Here is an 11,702-nt window from a genome sequence, read left to right on the forward strand (position 1 = left end):
AGCGATTACCCTTGGCTCGTTTATTGTTGGAGGTGGAAGGCTCGTTATACGGCCGTTTTCCACCATTCTTGCCATTGCCGTTGCCTTTGCCGTTGCCATTAGGTTTGGAACCATTGACGGCTTTGGCAGGTTCGGAAGCCTTCTTATCCTTGCTTGAGGGATTTCCGTCGTCAGCGATGGCTTCTTCGAGCTTAATGTAGCGATCAGCCCGGTCCAAAAATTCTTGGGTAGTTCTCACTCCTTCCTTTCGGAGACTTTTCCAGAGGGGAGAACGACGTTTAACCCCTGCGGTAATGGCCATCATTTTGCCTTCGTCCCCCACCGTTTTTGCTCCAGCCGCCGCTCGCATAAAGCGCTGGATGTAGTCCTTTACTGACTCCCCATCTGCTGGCGAATTTCAACCAGCTGGTTTGCTTCGGTTGGATGCACACGACCTGCATAGAACTGTCCGTAAAACTCCCTTACGAACATTTCCCAGGAAACTATGCTTGTGGGAGGGAACTTAAAAAACCATTCCTGCGCAGCTTCAGAAAGTGTTGCAGGGAAGATCCTGCACCGAGCGTCTTCGGACACTTTCTGAATGTCCATTTGAATTTCAAACTTGTTGACATGAGACACTGGGTCTCCATATCCGTCAAAGTTTGGGAGTGTAGGCATTTTGAACTTGCTTAGAGTTTCGGAATTAGCTATCCTCTGTACGAAAGGAGTTCCTTTCCTCCTATCGTGGCCGATGTAAGATGTCCTTTCCCCGACCAGCTGTTGCACTGCCTGGTTGAGGGCGTCTATCTGGGCCTGTACAGCGGCAGGAATCACTGTGGCCTCTGTTGCTGGGGGGACGTTCTCGCCATGCCGCTCGCGGCGATCGTTAAGTACGTCACGCAAATCCTCGTCTCTTCTCCACTGCTCGCTACCCCTGAGCCGGTTGAAGACATTATTTTGTTTGGGCTGCCCCCCAGCATCCCATCTATTGGGTTGGTCATCTTGAGGTACCTGGCTCCTGCCTTTACCTCTTTCTTCATTCCTTCGGCCAGCGTTCGCCTTGCCTGAGTCAGCCTCATTATATCCATGGCCATCTCTAAACCTTGACTGGCTATGGTGGGATCGACTGTTCCCTCGATTTCCATTCCTGGCTGAAACGTCCCGAGCGTTAGAGGGTGGCCTGAGCTGGTCGTGGTGTCCTCGTGCATCATCGTGCCGTGGGGGACCCCGGACCACAGAGCCTAACTCTGAGTCCCTCCTGTTACCAGGGGGATACTGACCTCTGTTTGGTAGGTTTGGCTCATCACCCCTACGGCGTCTAGGACTACGAGGCTGATGCTCGGCCCTATTCTGCCTTTGTTGCGGAGGATTGCCGCGACCAGCCTGGGATGGTGGCTGCGCCTCAGGGTCCAGCGGGACGTCGTCATGGGGCGCTTGAGGCTGCTCGGGCCTTTGTGGACTTGAAGGCTAGATCGGTGGGCTTGGATTAGGACCCCTCTGGGGTGGCCCATTGCCAGGTTGGTCAGGTTGTGAAACAGGTGCGGCCTGATTCCTTGCCAGCTGCAAGGCTGCCTCGAGGGCTGCCATGGCTTCGCTCTGGCGGCGGTCCATCTCCGCCTGCCTTTCGCTTAGTTCCGTGCGCTGCCGTTCAATCTCCTGCTGCTGCCGCGCCACAACTCCGGCAGCAGTCTCTTGACTGGCTTTTAGACTGGCCAGCTCCTCCTGCAACGCCCCCAGGGTACTCTTCAGCGTTGCATCATCCATTTCTTCCTCCTCAAAGTCCAGATGTGGCTCATCCTCCGCCACGCTTGCAAAGGGAGGAGGAGGTGGATTTGATGGAGCAGCAGCGGTCACCTGTCCAGCTTTCCTTCCAGTTTTCGCCATTAGTTTTCTCAGCAATGATAAATCAAGCTCTCAATGAAAGCACCAGAATGTTGACCCAGGATTTGGCCAACTAACACGGAGTCAGAATATGCTTGATATGAATGAATGTGTAGAGAGGAACGTAGTGACAAAAAGTAATAACAACACGATATTTTTATAGTGGTTCGGCCCCAGGATCTGGTAATAACCTACGTCCACTTAGACTGTTATTGATATAAGAACCAAGGAGTGATCAAAGAACAAGGGTTCAATGAGTTTCACTAACCTCTCAAGAACAATACAATATCACTAGGAGAATTACTATAGTCTCAAATGATTCAAAAGCCAAAAGTCCCTTCCTTGAGCTATCTTTTGCTATTTATAGGCTCAAGGGGGATTACAAAAGATTGTTACAGATATTCTTTCCTGAATAATCGGATACTCAGGAGATTGTGTGAGTTAAATTCGAGATTTACAAAGATCTTCACAGTAATGTTGCTTTGTATGCGGAACCATCGACCAGACTGGTCGCAGGTAAGACTGGGCTGCTTACTGCTTCTAATGCGTCTTCTGGTCGATACTCTAGCAGAGCTTTTCCAGGTGTCAGCCACGTGTCCAGGGATCACTTGCCACGTTATCAATGCTAATTTTTTGGATAACAGAGTGCATAACAATAAATCAACAGACCTCGTGAACTACTATAAACTACTATAGAATCATAGAAGAATACAATATTTTGATCCTAAATTATTATAAATTCACTATTTATCAACATAACTCAAGAAAAATGAAAATTTAAGCATGTCATGCTGTTGAAAACATCTTCTCCAATATAAAATATCATCCAACAATGCCTACATGAATGAAAGCATCATCTTAAGTCTAGACATTCAGAAAGGAAAGTACATATAGCATGGTGTTCTGTTTATCAAGAAATCAAAATGATCTATTTTTATTGCCTAAACCGATTAAAGTTCCAACTGCAGCTTTTAAAGAAAAAATAAACAAGAACTCAGCATCCAACAAACCTTATGATCTGTCATTGTGGAAAATGGCATACCAGTGATGATTACAGCTGGGTTAATGATTCCAGCAACTGATGGTGTCTCCCTCAGCATCTGAGTTTCTGAAATCCCAACTCTTTTCTGTTTTCACCATGGTTTTTTAAGATGTCTACATTCGAGAAATCTAGCTTGAAATCATAGTCAGTGTACCTAGTATAAGAGGATGATATTGAAAGTGATTGAACCCTTTAATAACCTGCCAAGAACACCAACAAAACAAACTAGAAAAAAGAACAAACACAAACAAGAAATAATGCCAGAAACAGAAACAAATCACAAACCTTAATGAATGACAGAAACAGTAGTCAAAAGAACACCACAATATACATGGTTCAGTGGAAGTGGCCTACGTAAGTTTTCACTTTGATCAATCTAGAATAATTACAAGGCTTCAGTACAAAGAGAAAAGTTCTCAGTTTTAGCTTTCTTTGAACAAGCTTCTCACAAGAACTCCAACCTCTATAACTCACTGAACTCTCTCTTTCTCTCTTCTTTTTCTCTTAGTGCTCTCTAAATCTGTGTACATAAATAATGATGCAAGGTTCACTTATATACGTGCACCAAAATACAAAAGAACCAACTCGAAAAAAAAAAACTAAAAAAGCAACTTAACTAACTCTGCAGCTGAACCAAAGTAAATGAACTTGAGGAATCGTGTTAAAACAGTTATGGTCACTAGCTGTTTTAACCACTTTTTGATAGCCTAGATAACCACATTGCGAGACATACACACCAGATATGTTATAGTGATTCTTCTTATTACATGTTCACATAATTCTATAGTACTAATAGTTTTTGCAACATGAAGTTTCTCAAATTTTCAGAAGCAAATAATGCAATGATAGCCACAACTCGATCATAAGCAAATAATGCAATGATAGCCACAACTCGATCATAAGCAAATAATGCAATGATAGCCACAATCAATTTCTTAGCATCTGACTCGGGTACACCCACTACAAGAAAAAATGCTTTTAATAAGACCAGCATATATCATATCATCATATCTAACCATATTACTTAGTTAAGAAAAGAAAAAACAACTTTCTTCAATTAAGGTGTCTGTCAATTTAGTATATATCCTTGTTAACACTTGACCGGGAAGAAACTTGAGCCAAAGAACCTTTCCAATTTAATGCATTTAAGCTAAACAGAGTTTTCATGGTATTACTCCCATCAACTAAAGGGAATAGATTTAATGCATCTCTAGACAAGACAGGTTCTGTTATCTGAGCTTCTAAACATCATTATGGAAGATGGATCTCAGGTAATAAATTCAACGGCCAGCAATAAATGGAAAGCTTAAATGTGTTCCTAATTCTTACACAGGTTTGCATATTCATCAAGAACACCCCCCTTGCGCACTCCAAAAATAATAAATAATTAAAAATTAAAAAATAATAAATAAAAAATCATTAAAAAATAATAAAATACATCAAGAACATCGCCCTTGCCAATTCCAAAAATGATAAATAATAAACAAATGAACAATAAAAAAAAGTAATAAAAGACAGGTCAAAACTACAATTGTGTGACATTGGTCATGCTTGGTAATTTATATAAATATTATATATATAAAAATAAAAATTCGAAAGGAAGTTATCTATCAGACTTCAGTCTAGCTTAAGACTTTCAAAAGACTAAACAACAATCAATTAGAGTGACATATGCAGGATCATGCCTCCGTGAAAACCAAAAATGTAACGCCCTACTTCCTTAGAGTCGTTACTAAGTGAGTTTTAAGACGAAACAGTGCAATGAACTCGCTAACCGAGGTTTTGAAGCAAAAGTGTGACTAATAAAAGTTAAGGCTGTAATCTTTGAAAATGCGTTGACTCAATAAAAACTTCTAGTATTAAACAATTGGGATCCCAAAAAATAAGGTTTGAAAACTATTTACATCTTGAAATAAGTTTACAGTTGATCAGTTACAAAATCATAGATTATTACAGCCATTTTCGAATAAACCCCCAACCAAAGCAGTCGGGCAGGCCGAACATGTACGCATCGCTTCACGCTCTCCGTACTCATGGTTGGTTGATTCAGTCATTGTCCTACCTGCAACACGGAGCACCCGTGAGCCGAAGCCCAGCAAGAAAACTCATGCATAACATAACATATGCAATTCATACAGTTTATCATAACAGATAATCCACATACAAACAAGTCAACCATTAGACTAAGCAAACACGACCATGCCGCCCCCGAAGCCTTACCGAAGCCTGGGGTCTCGGTCCTCACCGCAAGGATCTCACACATATCCTCTGGGTCCCGGGCCCCGCCCTGACCATAAGCATCCCATATGCTTAGTGTTACTTCTGGCTCCGCTGCCGTACCCGGCCTACGCCGCACTCGGCCCTTGCCGTTCATTTCATTATAATCATACATAGCATAAATCAAACAACATTCATACAATTATCAATACATGTAAGTCTACACCCTAACATGTAATGCAATATAGGGCCGTGCCCCGCAATCACACTATGGGCCACGCCCTATCCTACGGGTGTTATAGTTTTCTTACCTGAATTCCGAGCCTCCTGATGCACTAAAGCCGCGAGCACTGTCCTCTAGCACGAGCCTCACCAACAACCTAGTCACAACACACAAGAAACATCCCTCATTACTAATCAACCCAAAACCACTTCCCGGGACCAATCCCGCACTCTCGGGACCTCTAAAACCTTAAAACAACACCCCGGAGACATCCCCCGAACCCCCGGAGCAAAGGCCTAAAATTGCCTAAAAATGATGCCCTGAATTTAGCCTTGTGCCGCGGCACCACATCCTTGTGCCGCGGCACCCATCAGTCAGAGGCTCCCTCGCCGCGGCACGAAAAACCTGTGTCGCGGCACGCCTTCGCAGACCCAGAATTCTGGGTTTTCTCCTGCGTTTTCTCAGAGCTAAAACCTTCCCAATTCATACCAAACCAATACCCAAACCCCAAAAATCAAATCCAAACTTCATATGACCCATCTAGCAACCCATAAACATCATCAAAGCAATCAAACACACAATCAAATCCCCAAAATCCACATCCTTGATTTCAATTTCAGAAAATTAAAAACTCAAAGTTCAAACTTAAACCATGCTCAAATCTCTTAACCCATAACATAATCAAGTCTTAAATGTGTATAAATTCCTTACCTCAAGTAGAGAATCCCATCCCAAGCTCCCTTGATTCATCTCCTAAGTCTCCAAATTTCAGCTCCTTCACTTCTCTTCTTCTTCTTCTTCTTCCCATTGCCCTAACTTTCCTTCTCTTTGGTTTTTCTTCTCTTTAGTTTTTATCAAAACCAATCAATGCCAATCCCCAAACCGTGTACCCCCTATAACCCAGCTGCCATAAATCAATTTCCCAGCCAAAAGACCATTTTACCCCTCCTTGCCTATCCTTTCCCAACTAAACCTCAAGGGCACTTAAGTCCTTTTACTTCTATTTCATTTCTACCATTTTCTACCTAGAACTTGTTACTCTCAGCAGTAACTAATGGTTACCCAGGTTACTAAATCTCCAATAACCATTACTCGCTAAATCTCAACTTAACCATAAAATTCCCGAGGTACCCCTAGGCTCCTCCCGAGCCGAGTATAAAAATCCCGTTGTGACTCTTAAGTTAAATTGCTCTCTAGGACCGTCTCGGCACGTGCATCACAAAATAACACCACACTCACGTGGTACAAATCACGGAATACAATTATCACAATATGCCCTCGGCGGGCTAAAATTACAATTATGCCCTTCAAACACAATCAGGGCCTACATGCATACTAATACACATATACATGCGTCTCAGATAAATAAATAGTCAAATAACATGCTTTAAATCATAACCATGCATTTAACTCATAAAATCACACATAATTCCCATCGTGCCCTCCTGGCATGCTAATCAAGGCCCTTAAGCCTTATTAGCGAATTTGGGTCGTTACAAAAAAGGTGGTAGGAATGGTCACATCCAAGTGAGATGAAAAATCAATAGTTATTGCTTCCTCTCGTATGCCAAGAATGAAAAAATGATCCTAAAGAAAGACAGAAGCCTTGGTGATTTATTAATCTATTATAGAAGATGAGGGCCTATGGTCAGTGTGGTCACTACAAGCTACTTTCTTCCTTCATATATGGTCAACGATCAGACCTCATGGGAGAAAACTATGGGGCTGCCACACAACCTAACCTTCATGGGTAGTACGATTTCCTTTTCACCCAAAAAAATTAAAAGGAATAAATTAATTAATGTTTCCATTTGACAATGCACAGGCTTCGGATGGAAAATAAAATTTTCAAATAAGTAACAAATCATCCTATTTGTCAACCTTCTTCTCATGAATTAAAACATTCTCTAAAAATGACATGGTCATCTGAAAACCTCACTTGTCACAATAGACCTTCCCTAATTTCTACATTAAATATAACAGTTAAAAATGGTGGAAAAGAAAGCATATAATACGCAAACACAGAATATTGAATGTAGGAATATTGAAACAGATAGATACCATTACAAACTCAACAAAGGCAATACGAGTAGAATGATGATAGTCCCCAAGCAGCCTTAGGCGATAAACCTGCATTAGAATATATGTTTATAAATGAAGCCCCTCACAAATGGAATCAAGGATTTTAGAATTATAAAAGAAAGAGAAAGTGTTGGCAAAAGCACCAACCTTTCCACAGACTGATTCAAAAAAGAGTTTAACATCAGCTTGAGCAACCTACACAAGACAAACCGAATAAACGTGTAAGATGTTCCATAGATAATTGCTCTGGGTCATTTTCAACTACAGACTACAAGAAAATCACCTTTTTTTCAATATTTGTACAATAAATTGTTCTTGCACACATCTCGCGTTCATCGTCAGTCTGCAATGAAAAATAGTACTCAATTGATAGATTATAAAATAGAAATGACTGATGCATTCCAGAGTTAAAAAAAAAAGGCAATAGTCATAACAGCAATGCTCTATACCCTTGGCAAAAATGTTGGGTTAACTAGTGCAATAGCTGTCTTAGAGGGCAGTACTCTAATAGGATAAAATCCAAGCATTGTCCCTGCGAGACTCAAAGCAGCCCTTGCATCTTCTATTAATCAAATATAAAACTGAAATTGATCAAAATGTCCTAGCATTCATAATCGATCTAAAGACCCTTTCACAATGACAGACCAGTAATGGTGTTATAAGGTCAAAATTACCTTCATCAGTGAACTCAATGAAGACAAAATGAAGTACTGAGTTTGGATCACCACAAATTCGGTAGTCAACAACCTTCACAATGGAAATAAAAGCAACTAAGAAAAACTGTTCCAAATCCAAGCACAACAGATAACAAAATTTCACATGTCAAATGCGACAATTATGATGTTGTGGCTAATTTTGTACATGTAAAATGCAAAACAGATAACAAAATTTCACATATATTATAGAATCACTTAAATATCTTGTGAAAATTTGTCCTTACAAAAACCAAGTAATTACTCTGAATCCCCTAAATTAAAAAAAACATGACCATCTTTTGTCATAAAATACATTAAATTAATACATTAAAAATGAATTAAATCTTTTAATCCTCAAAGGAAAATATCATTAAACTTGAATTTAATCTTCCAATCCTTATTTTTTTAAATGAAATGTGCTAGATCAACATACCCGATTCGCTCATTCTCTTCTGCAGCAATTACAATAGGCGAGAATGGTTGCAGCAAGATTGTCTTTGTACCCGTCTCAAATCTTGTATCCCACCGAGCAATTTGAGTATTAGGCTTGCTTACAGCTGACCAACAACACAGAAAACAACAAAACAAAAACATTACAACCCCAGATAAATCAATATATATTCAAGAAAAATATTAAATTATAGAACATCAAACAATAAAATAATAACCCACAAGAATGCTAGCATTTTGCTATGTGCTCCAAGGAAAACTTTTCTCTTTCCTCTCTTTAAGCTAATATTTCTTCACTATCATCTGCCACTGTGAGAAGTGGCTTTGAAAAGTGCCCACAACTCTAATTATAGACAGTAGATTGAGGAAGATATTAGACCAATCTGAGATGGAACAACACTACTTGGACTTTTTATATGAGCCAAAGAAGGCAGGGAACTCAAAGGAGACCCAGTATTCTTCCAATATGCTGCAGCAATTGACTTGAGATGATTTTTGTGACCAAAGGAAAATCTCCCTAGAGCTCCCAGGATGGAAAAGAAATCGAACTTCATTAGCTCAGTTAACAAATTACAATACTGCCCCAGGAGGAGCAGGTTTGTTTGAGCAGCCTCAAGAGTATGAACAAGCTGCCAATATAATGCCTAGTCACCTAGTGCAAACGACTTCTTAGAACTAAACAAGTCAACAAATGAATAGGCAATTTTTGATGATAAACTACATACCAACAGCAACCTCTGCTCTGACTAATGGACTTCCATCTGAAGCTATGCTTAATAGGCTTTTAATAATACTAATTTCTGCTCTAATTTTTTCATCATTATCACATTCTTCATCTCCTGCAACACCATCTCTACACAAGTTAGAGCCCACATCAAGAAGGGTACCCAATGCAAAAACAACAGAAGCCCTAACCTGAAAATAGGACACAAGTATTAAGATTAATTTATATGTAGAAATATAAATACTCCCATCTTTATATATATATAAACAAAAGTATAATAATTGATATATGAAAGCTGAACCTCTGGTTGAGGAGCATATATAGCTAGAGCGTCTCACATAAACCCATTATTTTAGCCTCATGAAAATCTTCCCATAGCTTTCCCAGACAGAGACAAAGCCACTGAAGAAATAGGGGTTTAGTTTGTGCGTCACTTGGGGTTGAAACTTGAAAATGCCTCAAGAAAACTTGGATCAAACCTGCTTCAGTACAGCTCATTGAGATGATGCCTAACGTACGACCATGGAAGCATCTGCAGCATGATACGATGATAGCCTACACAATGGTCAGTGTGAATAAGAGAAATTTTCTCATGAAAAAGGAAAAAAGGTATGAATCAGAAACAAAATTTTAGTTTGTCCCCAGAATGTTGCGTAAGCAAACTAGAAGGATAGGTTTAGGCATAACCATATAAAATTCTTATCAGTTACATAAATGCAGATAGGATGAGAACACAATATCTGAATGCTAACATGATAAGGATCTGTAAGATAATATCTAAACAAAAACTAGAAGGTTCTTCAGACCAGCAACGGATAGTTTTTCTTCAATATTCTTCAATTAGCATATTCAAGTTTGAATGCCGATTGTTTGTAATGAGCAGAAAACAGAAAAATCCATAACTAAACGAGTTTAAGAAAAGAACAATGCAAAGTGAAAACTATGGTCCACACAACAGCTAAGATGAGCAGCAGTTACAAAGCATTCTTCTTATCCTTGAAAAATACATTAGCAAGGGCATTGAAATAATAGCTTAACCCAATCATTGCTTACAAAGGCCAGTAAATATTTTGAGCTGAACTTAGTGCCTCAATTTGTAAATCTCTTCAGTTTAAGCAGCAATTAAAATAACTAAGACATAGAGAGATGACCTTGTATGTGTTAAATATAATCTCCCTGGTCTTTACCTTATCTTTCAGAATTTTCTTCTTCTCGTAACCCCATTTCCTGGCCAACTTCAGAGCTGTTTCTACACCTTCAGCACCAGTGTTCATAGGAAGCACCATGTCATATCCGAACATTTCTGTTAGATGCTCAGCAAATATTGGAAATTTATCATTATGGAATGCTCGAGAGCTAAGGGTGAGCCTTTCTGCCTATTCTTGTAATGCTTTCATGATTTTTGGATGACAATGTCCCTACAGAAAGAAGTTATGAAATCAAAACACATAAAAGCTCATATCAAAAATCAATCAACAGAAACAAAAACAAAAAAAATCGATAACCCAAATTAAAAAAACATGTCTAGAATCCCCTAAATCCAATAACAAAGCTAAAAGCTCTAAAATTCACAATCAAAACCTTGGCTTACCAGAATTTGGACTTGGCGCCGACCTCATTGGTGGCCCAAAGCTTCATCCCACTAGGTAGGGAGAGCCCTTCCCACAACCTGGTACTGGTGGAACTGCAACAAAGAACCATTAATAAAAAAGAAACACACACACACACACACACACACACACACACACACAGAAAGTTATCACTTTTCTCTAAAATGAATTATATACAAATATATATCTCACAAAGATAAATGGAGGCACGAGTGCTCTTGCCATGGACGTCGTTCATCATGTTGGGGAGGCTCTCCGTTCATCGTGGATGGCGAATCAAGGTCAAATAACCTCGAAAACCCATGGACGCCAGTGAGCTCATTTCATCTCCTCCTATCACTTAAAAGCTCGATCCTTGGTTGGGCTTTGTTCATCTTGGAGGCTTCTGCTCGCAAGGAAGAAATTGGCCTTGAACCCACGGCGGCGGCATACGAACTTGGAGGCTTCTGCTCGCAGGGAAGAACGACGAAGAAGGCTCGCGGGGATGGAGTTTCGGTGGTGTCTGGTCTTCCTGGTCCGGTGCTTGAATAGCGGTGACAATTGGTGGGTATCCGTTCGGGGTTGGCAGAGAGCAAACGAAAGAGACAAGGAGAAAGGGAGAAAGGGAGATGATCAGTTATGGAGGGAGAGAGAAAGAGATTTGGGGATTATATTTTTTTTATTTACTTATTTTATAAATAAAATTTGATTATATTCAATTGGGATCGTGTGAAATTTTTGGGGGGGCTTGGGAAAAATTAGGCGCCAAAAGATTAAGTCTCACCTACACCTATACACTTATTTACCTATTAAAATACTT

General features: G+C 40.1%; 2 long non-coding RNA genes across 2 annotated transcripts; both read right to left on the bottom strand.

The window, feature by feature from the left end:
- Positions 1 to 7,259: 7,259 nt before the first annotated feature.
- On the bottom strand, positions 7,260 to 7,700 carry LOC133807073 (uncharacterized). Its single transcript, XR_009879147.1, has 3 exons — positions 7,572 to 7,700; positions 7,404 to 7,472; positions 7,260 to 7,307 (listed from the first exon to the last, which is right to left on the bottom strand). It is a non-coding gene; the product is annotated as an uncharacterized LOC133807073 (long non-coding RNA).
- A 2,082-nt stretch (positions 7,701 to 9,782) lies between these two features.
- LOC133805047 (uncharacterized) lies at positions 9,783 to 11,501 on the bottom strand. The gene is made up of 4 exons (XR_009878809.1): positions 11,096 to 11,501; positions 10,885 to 10,977; positions 10,481 to 10,711; positions 9,783 to 9,848 (listed from the first exon to the last, which is right to left on the bottom strand). It is a non-coding gene; the product is annotated as an uncharacterized LOC133805047 (long non-coding RNA).
- Between the last annotated feature and the right edge of the window lie 201 nt (positions 11,502 to 11,702).

Source organism: Humulus lupulus, chromosome X (assembly GCF_963169125.1).
Source record: "Humulus lupulus chromosome X, drHumLupu1.1, whole genome shotgun sequence".
Classification (NCBI taxonomy): Eukaryota; Viridiplantae; Streptophyta; class Magnoliopsida; order Rosales; family Cannabaceae; genus Humulus; species Humulus lupulus.